This window comes from Falco punctatus (genome assembly GCF_963210335.1).
Source record: "Falco punctatus genome assembly, chromosome: 6".
NCBI classification, from domain to species: domain Eukaryota; kingdom Metazoa; phylum Chordata; class Aves; order Falconiformes; family Falconidae; genus Falco; species Falco punctatus.
Genome location: NC_137585.1, coordinates 17419010 through 17431718, shown reverse-complemented (window position 1 = coordinate 17431718; position 12709 = coordinate 17419010). Strand labels below are relative to the sequence as shown.

Here is a 12709-nt window from a genome sequence, read left to right as displayed (position 1 = left end):
AAAATTCAAGCTTTCAAATCTTTGCTGTTGCTGGTTCTTGTAGTGTTTGACTCGGTATGAAAGGGGTCAGGCAGACAGGTGGAAATGGAATCCTTCCATCTGTTCAATTTATACCACAAACTTTGCAGATGGAATTGCGCTTGCTGGCTAAGAACTTCAAATCTCAAGTTTTTGTAGCCCACTGTTTGCTGTAGGGAGGAGGTTGCTTTACTTGGCTACATTTTTAAATACTAGGTGAAATGTTGATTTCCAGGGGGCTTTTGGGCTTTTCTTAGAAGAATGAATTGGGTTTTGTTCTTTTTAATTTCTGCTTTTCCTAAATGACCTCAAGACCCTTTTATTTCAGGGATTTTTAAAGCTCTGTTGAAGGTATCGGCCATATCCTCAGGCTTCTGGAGGTGGTGGTTTTGAGAGGGTGTAGTTTGAAATCCTGTCTACTTGTTTGCTGATCTGCAATTAGGGCATAGGGTTAGATGTTCATACCTCAAGTTCTTATAACTTGAAATGGTCCCTTCAAACCTGGTGAAAGAACAAAGTTCAGGAACTAGAGAAACTTTGCCAAAGCTTGGAGAAAGCAATACATTAGGAAAGAAATTGGCAGAGGCACCAAAGTGTTTGAGAGCAGATGGAGTGTTGTCATCAGTTGCAAAATCAATGTAAATACTTCCAGAAAATTACTCTTCCTCAGCTTTTGCCAAACACAAGGAACAGGAGCCATAAATACCATAGGCAAATCGTTCTAGCTGCCAGTGAGCATGCTGCAGTTGTAACCAACAAGTTGGAATTCTCCCTTGCAGCACTGGGCCATCGCTGCTGCAGAAGCATTGCATTAGGGGTGGTACAACACACCTTTTTGGTTCTTGCCTAAAGGCGATAGATTTCCAGTTTAAAAATCTCTGTTTTGTTGCTGTGCTCTTCTGGTAGGTCATATCAACAATAAAAATGAGATTCTCACCCCCCCCACACCCCCCGCCACTGATTGTTCTTTACGGTTGAGTTGTATGGTACAACTTTCCTGGTTTAGTGTGGTTCAGTGTTGGGCTGTGAAGCACTGATTTCCCCTGTATTAGCATTGTGCAGCTATTAACTGATCTGTCCTCCCAAAAGCACAGTTTTGGGATTGTGTCATGATTATAAAGTTTGTCTGACTTCCACTGAATTGACCACAATGGTGCGTGGTTAGAAGGGGATGGCTGCCTCTAAATGAAAATGAGGAGCCACAAGTCAGGATGAGGTACTAGGTCACTAATTTGTGGCGTTTGTGTCTGTCTTGAACCCTTGTTGCGCAGGAAAGTGAATGTTGGAATAGAGATTTTAACATGGAGTGTGTTTGGTTTTAAATTCTGAAATCTCTGTACTGATCCAAATTCCATTTCTATGGAAACTGGAAGTTTAGTACTCTTGTCTGTCAGCTTCAGCTTCTGGCTGGCTTTGGGGAGATGAAATTATTCCCTTACACTAAACCTTTCAGTATCAAAGTTGTCTTGGTATATTGGCACCACATTTAGTGGAGACTGAGAAATTATAGCTAGAATTATTTCATGCATTTAATTTCTGAGAGATGCTTAAATTTAACTGTTTACAGATCAGATATCTAAATGTTCAGAGCTTGTGCCGGGTTATCTAATTGTCAAATTGTCCTGTACATAATGTGTAAGATCATAGCTTCTTTCCTGATGGGGGTAGTTTCTTCACTATAGTGTGTTTTTATAGATTATGAAGGACATTCTTTTATTAGCTGACCGTGCAGTACTGCAGGTGTCCTCCCTTGCCTTGTACCAGCCATGGAATGCTGTGCATGCATCAGCTACAGCAACAACTTACACCTAAAGACATCATGAATCTGCACTCCTAAGTGACCCTGGAACTCAACTGCATCATTTCAATAGGAAAACCTTCCAAGTTCTGGTTATGCTCTTGCCAGCAAAGTGGAGTTCCTAGGCCTGGTATGTGTGGAGTGTGTAACGGCAGAATGACCATGCCAAACCCAGGGAGAAGTGGGTGAAGGCTTAACTTTCTGGAAGAAGCCCTGAAGGAACTGATGGCTGTCCCTGCTTTGAAGTGGAATGGGGTTGTTGAGAAGATCATGAAGAATATAAAGAATGCACAACAGTGGTGTGTTCGAGACTAGTTGATGGGAGAAACTTGCAATCCTCTAGTCAATCAGTAAGCACTCTCTGCTGTGAGAAGGTAACTTCTGTTTTGAAGCTTTGGGTGGTTAAGTGAAACTTTTCCCTAATGACTTAGACATAACTTCAGTGTTTCACTTTTAACTTAGAGCTGCTTCCAGGAGCATTATAATCACTGCAATTACTGTTTGAAAGTACCCTTTATGGACGGGCACTTCTGCGTTTCTGTAACTTGTACTGTTCGCTTTAACTTACAAGAATGTGACACAGTAAAAGTATGTTAAGTGTATGGGGAACCAGTGTTATGCTAAGAGACTTGTAGCCAGAAATGTGTTCACTTACTCTTTCTTTGGTGTAGTAGTGCCTGTGTGAGCTATTAACTCGGTATGTTTGGGTCCTTATTCTGCATGTAGAACAGCTTCACCAGAAACACTGGTGCCAGTTTGGCTTTCAGCAGGTGCACTAAACTTCAGGTCCGCTTCTCTGTAGGTAGGTATTTGAGGCTTGCGATAGTCAGTCAGTGCCGGTGATCATCTTCCTCACAGGTGATATATTTTGTGAGCACAACTGGCGATGGGGCTGTCCTGGATGTGGATGAACAGGAACAAAATTGCAGAAAGAGCTCCTCTCGTTCTTTTTTTTTGTGTGTGTGTGCAGTAATCTGGCAGTTTGAAAGAAGGTAAACTGTTTTGGTAGGTAAATAGTACTAAAGTGAAATTACTTAAAGAAAAAGTACTAAAATAAAGTGAAAGCTTTAAGCTTTGTAAGTAAGCTACAGCAAGGTGACATTTTGAGTTCAAAAAAATGGCTAAGGTGGTTCTAAAGCAGTGCCTGAGATCTTAACTTAGAAGAGATGTCTCCTAAACATTTAAGGAAAGTATTTGCAATTAAGAACTTAGATCTAATTTTGTGTATTTTAGGATTTCTTTTATCTGACAGAAGTATCAGTTTGTTCGTTAGTATATTTTTTTCCTTTAATGATCACCATGTCGGTAAACTAAGTATCAGGAGTGAAAAGGGAGAATAGTTTGATTTGGACGTATTCTTCTGTCATGAGCTGAAACCTTCTGGAAATCTATCTTTATGCCTGAATTCACTTTTTAATTCCAGATGTCAGTGTGCTTGCTGGTTCTGGTGCAATTTAGCAGCCTTGTTTAAGGAGAGGTTGTCTTGGGAACATGCAGCATCGCTGCTGTGATGGCCTTGTTCATCATCTCTTGAGGTAGGAGGTCCCAAGTTCATTCTAAAATATGGGGGATTCTTTCCCCTGCTGTGATGGCTGGAATTCAGTTGTTGGAATTTGCCAATATAAAACCAGGAGCTGGTAGCAAAAAGACATGAGTTTTTCTTAGAACAGAGATAGAGGGCTGGGGGAGAAAGAGCCAGAAATAACCATAATGGAATAATTCTGTTTCTACTTGTAAAGACTAGGTGTAGCCAAGAAAACCTGTTTGTATTAAAAGTTTGCCTTATATTTGAAAGGTGTTGCCATAATGATTATTTGGCAATGACTTCTGTTCTCTGTTCCAGCAGTCAGTAAGTCTAAAAGCTAAAGACAATTTTTTAAGAAGGTACATGTACAAGGTAACCTTTACTTGGGGAAAACACTCCCAAACTACCTGCAGCTAAATGCAGAAGCAGTAAGTAACCCAGTGGAGCATCTAATCTTCTTCAAAATCTTACTTGAAGAGGTGCTTTAACATAATAATCCTTTCCTCCTGCTGGTGTTTCTTGTCTTGCACATGAATTTAAATGAATAAATACGAAAACCTCAAGTAAACTTTAGCACACTTTCTCTTTGTATGTAACAGGTGTTATTTAAAGGGCCAAACCAGGATATCTGTGTAGCTAGTTGGGCAATTATTCAGCTGCTGCTTATCCAAGTGAAGAGGTTATTCAGCTGCTTGTTTTATCCCTGGTTGCTCAGTTCTCCCATGATTATTTGACTTCCCTCCACTTCCGTAGGTAACACTTTTAAAAAAATATTTTTTAAAAAAATGAGTAACAATGGGAAAGGTGAGTATTATAGCATAAAAGCCTTGTGTCACGCAAGTGTATCGTAGCTGACTGATTCAAAATCTTGTGAAGTTTTGTTTCTCTCAACAATTGAGAGTAATCTTACGTTGTTCTTGCAGAAAATGGTTTCTGTCCATTGTCCATTGTTCAACGGTCATGCAATTTGAGCATTACAGGCAATGTTTACCAGGGATTTTGCTGTTTATGCTTTGTTCAGTGTATGTAGAAAGCTAAGATGCAGATAAACAACTTTAGAAGCAGAAAAGCGCTGAAACCTCTTTCCTCTTTCCCACTTCCATGTAATATGTTTAGATAATAGACATAAACACAATCATATATAAATGTAATAAGATAATCTTGTTTCTGGTGCTTTTAGACAGTTGTTGATACCAGTAAGTTGCCATCTCCTCCACCTGAAATGTAAGAGCAGAGATTCTCATTCACGTCATTCTGTCATTCTTGGACATAATTTGCTTACTAATAGTCATACTACTTACATTATGCTACTTATTTTTAGAAGGCTCAAGGAGTTATGTTGTAATTGAATTACTGTGAAGAGGGATCTGATCCATTATCTAGCACGTATGCAGTCCTGGTCAAAGGGCTTTTAATGACATTAAACAACAACCTCATTAGTACTAGGGATATACATGTTTTCCCCAGAATTATAGTTTAAGAATTTCAAGCACAAAAAAAGCTAGCAGTGTCTGATAGTCTCATAACACAGCTGAATGCAACAGAAAGCACTTGAGCTGCTCTGGGTTGTAAACATCTGGCTATTCTATCCCTAAAGTAGGCAGGGGCTTGTACTTGACAGTAACTGATTTTACTTTGTAGGACTTCATGTACTATGCTGTCAGTGAAAGCAGACAAAATTAAAAAGCTCTTTTGTGCCTCTTGTGTATCTTTGAACACATGCAAATGTTAGTAGTGGCCGACCTGCAGTTTATATTTGCTTCTAACTTTCATCTTGAAGAGATGAAAAGCTCCTTTTGCTGCAGACAATAACACCAATTCATTCAACCTTGGATTAAAAAAACTGGTTTTGCCTTGGTGACTTAGCTCTAAATCTTACATTTCTAATACTTATAGTCCATAAACCATGCTATGAAAAGAATTTTTGGTTGGCTTTTCAACTAATATACATAAGAAGCAAATTCTGAAGTCCTTGGAAGAGTAATTGTGATAGGTATGAGCGTACTTAAACCAATGGATTTCCTATGCACCCCTTTATGACAATGTAAATGTCTTTGTGTGTAGTTCCAGGTTTATTTTAGGCAGTATGTATTTAATTAATGCGGTTGGATAATAGAATCAACCTTTATGCCCCAAATGATACTTCCTTTTGGTGTCTTAATAGCTATTCTGCGGTATTGTGTCCTGCTCTATTTTTAATGTGAAACATTCTTAGAGTTTAATGTTGATGTCAAGGCACTGCTTAGTCTGTTCTTCTCCTTCATAGAACACATGGATCTGGGAATTCACCTTCTGTAACTGTGTTGTAACTTGCCTTATGGGGTACTTCGTATTTGACCTCACATGATGCAGCAGGCCAAAGGCCAGCGATGTTGGTTCTGTACTTTCAAGGGATGACTGGTTTGGTGTGTAAGCACTGAACTGGATTGAGTGTGGATTACTTCTTTCTGCTGCAAATGAAAATAAAATATTCCATCTTCCCCCTTCCTCCAGCAGCACCAACTAAAATAGGGTGAATGGTGATGAACGGATCCTAATTTGTGGCTTATCCAATGAGCCATTTGGCTCTAGCGTACCGATATAGGCCCACCTTTCGTGTTTTAGAGATGGCCAGCGTTTTGTTGAAAAGAATGACATGCTGTACTTGTACATGCTGCCCAGCATTTTGCCACATGGTTTCGGTTTAATGACTTGTTCTTCACTTCACAGCTCATTTTAACGTTTCCCAGAAGGTATTCCAGCATGGAGTAGCTATGGGGAGGAATATCTGTGCTTGTCAGAGACACCTCATTTATACAGCCTTGAAGATTCACATTGCTGCCTGTGAAAGTCAGCTCTGCAAGTTAAGAATGAGCTGGTTTGCAGTTGCAGTAATCATGGAGATCTGTGTCCAGATGCTTACAAGGGCTGAGGCATATTTGGTGACAAACACTTCAGTTACCTTCTCCAGCTTGGTCCATGTTGACCTCTGCAGTAAGAGAATAGCAGCACTTTCCTCTGTCTTCCAATTGCTGTGACCTTCTCCAGAACATTGCAAGGTTCTTGGGTTGGTTTTAGCTGAGTTTTTGTAGTGTGTATTATTGCTGTGTTTTTAAATGAGAATAGGTGGTGGTCTGTGCATCTGACTTTTCTGCACTCTGCATTCAGTCTAATTTTTGTGTTTCTTTTTGGATAAAACATGTACAAGAGATTTCTTTTCTGGATACATTACTTTATTTTGGTAAATGAACTTAATATACTAAATGATGGAATGAAAGCAAATATTTGCAAAAGGAAATGATGACTTTGGTGTGTTTTACCCTTCAGGTTTCCCTGTGAGGCTGCCATCTACGCCTCAGACTTCATCTACAGCAAACCTGCTGCTATGATCAAGGGCTTTTCTAGGACATAAGATGCCACAATATTAAATATTGTGGATATCTTGTGAATAGATATCACATAGCTGAAATACAGATATAATTTATAATATCGAATGGATGATGTACTCTTAATAGTCAAGTGACAGTAGTCTTGCTTTTAGTGGGTTAGTCAAGTAATGTAAGCCAATTTCTATTAACATTGGCTAGGAAACAAGCTTGAAACAGAGTAACTTTTCAGTTGGATTGCTACCAGCTTGCTATGCTGGTAGCACTACTGCAAAAATAAAATAATTGTTGGTCTATTAATGACACACTACCAAGAAAATGGTGATTCTGATTTTAATGCAATTCAAAAAATTATTAACAATTCAGTAACTGGTAATATGTTGTTACCTATTAACACTTCAGTTTTGGTAGCTTGGGAGGCTTCATTCTAAAAACTGGTATTTTTTTTCAGTTTTGTTTCCAAGAATCAAACATTAAGAATATGGTTTTTCAATTGTATGTTTTTGTTTGGTTTGGGGAATTTTTTGTGTGAACGTGATAACTTAATGTCTTACGTGTGTAATGTTTTTTTTATTATTATTATAAAGAGTTCTTTTGGAGGTGACTGAACCAATGTTTTTCTCCTATCTTACTTCCATCTTAAAAATTATTTGTATAACAAAGAAATAATTGCATGATGGTGCCTGGCCACTTCTTCTGAAATCTAGTAATTACATTCATAGGGGTTACGATGTCCTATGCAAAGTGTGTGCTTTCCTACATCAAATTAATCTCAAGGACAGGAAGGACAAAAATACCTGAAATAGCGTAGAGAGATAAGACTTACATTTTCAAATGAAAAAGACAATGTCCTTTCTAAAACGTATCTGAGAAATTGAAGTGAATAGTAAGGGTGTCTGTGCATATTAATGATGGAGTTTGTTTTTTCCTCTACTACACATCAAATATAGATAGTTCTTGTTGCTCCTGATTGTCATCACTGTTGGACATAGCCTTAAGAATGTAGCAACCTCCTCTTCTGAAAGTTTTCCTGTTGAAACAGAAAAGTAATGTTTTACCCTGCTCTCGGCTGTGTGGCTGCAGACAGCCCCTTTTGCCTTCTAGTAAAGAAGGCACAGTGAGTATGAGCGTGCAACCAGTGCGTGGAGGGGGTGGGACTCCAGATGTGCTTTGCTGAAGACCTAGATGTCAAAAGAATCTCTTCTTTCCATCAATTGAAAAGCTTTTCCAGGTCGTATGATGCTTTTGCTGTCTAGGTGAACTCCTCTGCTGTAGCTGGGAGTGTGCCCTTTCCACACTGTTACTGGTGGTGCCTGATGCCACTGGGCTCTCACATCTGCCTGGTGAATGCCTGAAGAAAAGCTAGCTGGTTTCTGCCTTTTGCAGATCTCCCCACCCCTCTGTGCTGGTGATGCATCTTAATTTCTGAAAGTAGCATGCTTTCCCTGTGCTACATCAAATCTTTTTAAGTTTGGTGTTTTTCTGTGTGTGGTGGTGTAAAAGCTGTGGGTCAGCTGTTGTATTTTTCTATCAATTCCAGCAGTCTATTACTTGTGGTAAGGGAAGACTTGCTCCTGAAAATGCTGATAAGAGGCTGTGCTAAGCAGTGAATGCAGTCACATTTGAGTTATGTAGCGCAGGTTTGAAAGCTCAGTGGTATTACATTGCTTTGTTGGTTTTTTCCCCCTTCATTTCATTTCTGAATGCCTCCTGTGAAAGTTTTTAAAATCTTACTGAATGCTTTGCTGACTGTTTTCTAGTAGTTTTGTGAGAATTATTAATTTTCCTGTGATAATCATATCATACATACAGAATTTTTTGAAAACTACTAACCTGTCCTCTCTACCTCTTCTTGCAGTCATGCCTGCCTTGTAGATCTGGACTAACACAAAGAACAATTAGCTACAGCGCTCTTGAAAGAAATTTGGCAAAGGAAACTTGTACTGACTTAAACTGTTAGATTTTGGGAGCAAAATAAGTCTTTTATGTCAAGTGATACATCTTGGTTGCAAGTTAAAAGTGATTCTGTTGTTACTTGTGCTTTTTTTAGCACAGAGCATCCACTTGGCAGGTCAAGATTATTAAATAGTGTTGCTGCCCTTATAGCTGGTTTGTAGACCTTTACTCCAAAAATGAAGTAATTAACAGTAGTTTCAGTTAAACTCTGGTATTGGAAATACAGCGAAGTCTCAACACAGGTTGTTGGTGCTATGGCAGAAAACCACTTTTCATTTTACAATGCAGAATTAGTTAGCTGTAGTCGATCAGGTGGAAAAAAGATCAATCATTATTTTTGTGCTTCTGTCTGCAAAGAGAATGCTTAATCACTGCAGCTGAATTTAATATCATGTGCAACTTGTGTATTGTATTATAATAAGTTACAGGTTGATACTTTCCTTTTTTGTGGAGCTGAATAAAATTTTTATTGCTGTAGATGTATTTCTTCTTTCTAACTGAAGCTGAACTCTGACATCTTCCAGTAATTATAAACACCAATAGGTAGTGAAGACGTTTGAATGTTGGTTTTAATTCAAGCAATTAAAATGTTGTTATTGTATTGAAAAGTAGCCCATTTTCTGGCTATGAAGTGGTGTTTTCACTTAATATTTGATTAATCTTAGAAACTGTGTATAATGTACTTTAAAGCTTCTAATAGTTTTAAACCGTAACATGCTAATACTAAGTCAAAGAGTTGGTGCATTCTTAACATAATGCTTGATCTGAAATATTAATAACTGACTTGTAACTATGTCTCTTCACAAAGCATTTATTTAAAGAGGAAGCAGAATAGATTTTTCACTTGATAGGGCAACAAGAAAGCACACAGAAGAAAAACAAATGCAGACCCTCTGGGGACATCAGTACTCTTTTCTTCCCAATGGCAGTTTAGGTGCCTATATGGCATTTCCATAAGGACCTAATAGGTGAGATATTGCCCTCTTAAGTGCGTTATTGAGGCTTTTTGCGGGCACTATAACTCCCTGCTTGATTGGGAAATGGATGCTATCAATAGAGTAATTACTGTTTTGTGCTAGTCTCTTTAGAGGTAGAAGTGTCTTATGTGAGAATTAGGGGAGGGGAAAAGGAACCATACAAATTCATACTCAGTAGGTGTCTTGAGTAAACATAAAATATTTGTGTGTGAACTTTTCTGTTCAGCTGACAGCTACAGAAGATCTAGAAATTGGGGAGCATTTGAAGGTACAGTGAAATACTCTGATCAAGTGATCTGTGTAAATGATGAAAAGAGCAGTGTGGAGGTGGAGTAAAAGCAGCTTCTCTAGTGTGTAGTACACTAGTGATGTAGGACAACTACAGATTTCTTTGGAAATGCAGTTGGTACTGTTTGCTGTTCCTTGTTGTTCTTGCAGCATTATAAAATACTTAAATCTTGGAAGAAATTAATCTGAACTGTAGGTAAAGGCTGCCAGTAGTGGTGGTGGGAATGGTATTATAAGAATTGGGGCTAGAGCTGGTGAAGCATCCTTCAAGCAGAGGTTATTTTTTTGGAATACGACTGTGAAGTAGATGTCTTATTACGTTATCTCTGTAGCATTTCAAAAGAGACTTGAGAGACTAAGGGCTCTGACACACTGAGTTTTTTTATTTATGATAGTTTAACAAGCTACTATCTGTCTGCTGAGCTGTGGTAACTGTGCAGGTTCTTAATCCATTGTCATTCAAGTTAAAATAAACTTCTTTGCTTAACTTTGAGTCTATTTTACTTTACACATAGAGGATCAAATCTAGCAGCTTCTAGCTCATTACTACACTACATTTTTTTTAAGCTTGGCATTTGTCTCTGCATAGCAAGTTGAAGTCATTTGGAAACTTCCTATGTCTTTAGGTTAAATCTTTGAATGTAACCCTTTCTGATTTGCTGCCTTCTCCAAAGAAATCTTGTCCAACTTTCATATGATTCATACCACTATTCCACCGTGAAACTGCTTTGTGGTGAAGCTGTTTAAACTCTTGCCACAGTGTCTACATGCAGCAGGGAGCCTTACTCTGGCCACTGAGTGAGATGGGATGCTAGGTTAGCTGAGTATGTGATTGGACCTGCAGCTGGCTGTTCTTGGGGTGTTACTGGAAAAAATAAGTAGTAACTGTTTAAGGTAGATCTTCTCCCTTAACTTTCTCTTTTGAAACCCTTAGACCAAGGATAGTTGAAACACTGGCTTCAGCCCAGTGCTGGCTGAAATGTCAGTGCTGTGCTCAATAGTGTACTACCTTCAGCAGGAATTATATTTGCGATATCAGTTAAATTCTTCTCGCTGTCAAGTTCTCATTGCCTTCAGTTGGAGCAAGACCAGCATTTTGTATGGTGTAATGACCGTGCACATGCAGTATCTAAGAGTCCTTTCTAAAAGAGAAGAGAAAAATAGTGCAATGAGATGGGAATGAGTGTTTTGAGTAACAGATGGGAGTTGAACGGGGAAACAACGAATCAGACCATTCATGCTGCTGATATAGGCCAAAAATGATTGAAGCTACTGATCTGTTTAAAGTAGTAAACCCAGATAGATACATTGGTTGGGAAGTGCTTTCATTTTTCTCTTCATTGTCGGAGTCTGAGTTAAGTCCATTTGCAGTGAGGTTTATCTAGGGAAGGAATAGGCTGATTAGTTTGTAAGGCCGTATGCAAGTATCTTGTGTCTCACCTCCAAAGACTTTTCAGTAGAGGTCAGCCCAGGCATTAAACACTGAGCTGCTTATAGCTATAGCTGTATGTGCAGTGGTGGGAAAGGTGTGGGAAGCTGCATATTTACTAGTGGTTTATTTCCAAAGTGTTGCAGTATTAAATGCTGGCATAAGTCTTGCTTATTTGCTATGTATATATATAGAGTATATAATATGCATATTATATACTGTGCAGTATTTGAGCTGGCAGTCATGGCAAAGCAATCCTGTCATGGGATAGCTCAAGTCTGGGGTTGCCTTTTTAAGTAATTCATTTTTTTTCCACTTGGTATCTTAAGATGCTTTCATTAAGTTGCATGAAGAGGAAAAATCCTCAAATAATTTGCAAAGAAGTAGCCCTGTACTGCTCCTTTTGTGAAGAAGAGTATGGTCACTACAGAACTCTGCTACTCATAGTTTGGTTGTTTCTATCACAGCTGTCTGGTGTACCCATAGCACTACTGTTTGGCTGTAGTAGCAAGGTAGTATTTTTAAATGAGTTGGGATTATACTTTTTCTAGGAACAAGCTCTGCATCTCATGCTCTAAAAGCCTTTTAGGTCAAAACATCCTATTCAGACTCTTTTGTCTTTATTTGCCATTTCAAAATCTTTTTTGTTGTTTATGAATGTTGATTTGAAAATATCCACTTTGCCATTGACTATTCTGGAAGTTTTGTATGTAGGTGGATTCCATTTGCGCTCAAGAGAGAAGCTGTCCTAAGGCCCTAATTAATTGTTTCTTGATTTCCATTGTAATCCTGGAAATAGCAGATGAGGGCTCATCAGAATTAGTGTAATTTGCATGGGATCTGAATCAGTGTTAACTAAAACCACCTCCAAACCTTGGGATACTAATTTCATTTTTCTTCTGATCTATTCCTCTCAGCTGTATGCTGGCTGAGGAGGAATGAGATTTGTAATACACTATCAAAAATGTTGACAATTTTGCAAACAACTGAGGTTGGGGAGGAGGGGAGAAGAATTTGTTGAACTGTCTAGATGTAACTGAAAAAAGAGTTTCTATAAAAACACGTAAAAAGGTGGCAAAGTAGTGACTCATCAAAACAAGGAGACTTATTTTCATAGATTAGCAAATCTGGACGGCATATTTTTTGGCTACATAGCTTCAGGTCTCCCTTGACTGAGCAGTACTCTGAAGTCAGTGAGGATCTTTGGATCCCAACACAAACTTGGGAGTGGGTGTTTGGAACTGCTTCTTTCATCTCCCTGTAAAGGTCTTAACACTAACCCTGGGAAGTGGCCAACACCTACTGCAGCATTCCATGAAGTGTGTTGTTGTGGTGAAGGAGTAAAACTTTGTG

At 38.7% G+C, this 12709-nt stretch overlaps 1 protein-coding gene across 2 annotated transcripts in view; it reads left to right on the top strand.

The window, feature by feature from the left end:
- RASSF8 (Ras association domain family member 8) overlaps positions 1-12709 on the top strand; it is a 111343-nt gene that overhangs the window by 40300 nt on the left and 58334 nt on the right. Inside the window, exon 2 of one of the 2 annotated variants that reach the window (XM_080392880.1) lies at positions 3240-3351. The exons of the other annotated variant lie outside the window; for it this stretch is intronic. The gene's annotated coding sequence lies outside the window, so the exon portion shown is untranslated. The remainder of the gene's footprint in view (positions 1-3239; positions 3352-12709) is intronic. 2 annotated transcript variants of the gene reach the window in all.